General features: G+C 37.4%; 1 long non-coding RNA gene across 1 annotated transcript; it reads left to right on the plus strand.

Annotated features, from left to right (window-relative positions):
- The first annotated feature begins 714 nt into the window (after nucleotides 1-714).
- LOC119657666 lies at nucleotides 715-1,268 on the plus strand. Its single transcript, XR_005250159.1, has 2 exons — nucleotides 715-889; nucleotides 963-1,268. It is a non-coding gene; the product is annotated as an uncharacterized LOC119657666 (long non-coding RNA).
- Nucleotides 1,269-1,632: the final 364 nt, after the last annotated feature.

Raw genomic sequence — 1,632 nt, forward strand, 5'->3', positions numbered from 1 at the left:
TACATCAGCATTCAAGGACTATACTTATACTGGCCGTGTCCTGCAATGAAATCAATTATCCCAGAGTGGCCGATGAGTGCATCTCCATAGAAACATGTTGCACAGAACAGTAAACAGTAGACTTCTCAAGAAGCCTTGGAGGAATCCAAAGTATATTTCAGTGAATCGACAGCGATGGCGCGTAGACGTAGGTTACGCACTATACCCCGTTTAGGGGTTAATGGCAAGCAAGTATAGGAACTCTGTTCTTATACTCGGGATGACTTCATCGAAAAAGAAGTTCATGACTCTCGCCTGGCATTTATCTTGGGCCCATCAGTGGAAATTTCACAATTGAAACCACCTGCCTAATAGTTTGTTTAGACAATGTTGACTAAAAAATTAATTTCCAGACATTGTGTAGCTCACAAATCATTGTCAAATTATCGGTAAGAATTGGAGCTAGCATAACTAGCTATGAGTCACAAAGTATTTCAAAACGTGCAGTTTTAAAAAGGGGATTACCGATCAATTTGGGGAAGTAAGATTAACATATGTTGGACGATAGATAAGGTAGTAATATCTGAAATTTTGACAGAATATTATCACTAAGAGCAAAGTTCTTCAAACATAATCTAAAGGTGGATGACGTAGTAAGAAGACTAAACTCTATCTAGAAACACAACAAAATCTGATAGATATCAGTTTATTCAAGTTAGATAAAAGTAATTCAGATAACGTCAGAATATAATACGGTCTCATAGTAACTGTAACGTAGCTCCAAATGTAGAAGCGAGTTTTAACTTAATAGTGTTTTTCGTTCCTGGTCTAGACGCTTTCTCGTTGTTTTGCAAGTTGTGATATTTGTATAATAGGTCATATTAGGAAAGGTTTACCCAAGCCTACTTAGGTGAGAAGAGGAGCCAAGCACACTCGATATATAATGATAATGCAAAGTTTATACTTAGTTTCTCGTTTTCCAGTTTGACTTCTCGCTATCCATAATCGATAAAGCTTCCCACGCAATAGTTCGATAAGGGGGACTGCAATGCTATGGTTCTATTTTGTCTAAACTGACTTTTGTATGTTTGTCGTTGTGATTTTGCAAAACTCATTGGAATTGAGTGCGAACCAATTGTCTGGAGTATTTCCATGACCAGCTCACGAACTTTACCAACACCGCAACTTGCCATTTAATTCAACTACAACAGTTACTATTTTAATCATATTTTATCTGGAACTTCCCGATGGTTTAAAGAAGTAAAATATTTTGGTAGTTTCTCCTAAAACTGGATTGAATTTATTTTTCGTATGTGCCCATTTGGGGCACAAATTGTGATATTCTCAAGAATAATATCAATTACTCTTATTAGGCTTGATTCTGCTATTTATATATTTAATCTTAATTGTGAGTTCTTAATTACTCGTGATATGCAGGTTAAATAAATTAAGAAACTCTCCCCTCGAACATTCCTTGTCGTGGTGGGGTTGACTGTAGTAGCTCATTACTACTAACAGTCTGAAAAACGCATGAAGATGGAAGCAGTGGATTGTAACTTTCAAGTTCCCCTAGGTACAAATCTGTCGAAGACGTGCTCTCCGCTTCAGTGTCTACGGCGCGATAGGGCAGGGAAGAGAGTACATCAACTCCGA

This window comes from Hermetia illucens, chromosome 1 (assembly GCF_905115235.1).
Source record: "Hermetia illucens chromosome 1, iHerIll2.2.curated.20191125, whole genome shotgun sequence".
In the NCBI taxonomy this organism is placed as follows: Eukaryota; Metazoa; Arthropoda; class Insecta; order Diptera; family Stratiomyidae; genus Hermetia; species Hermetia illucens.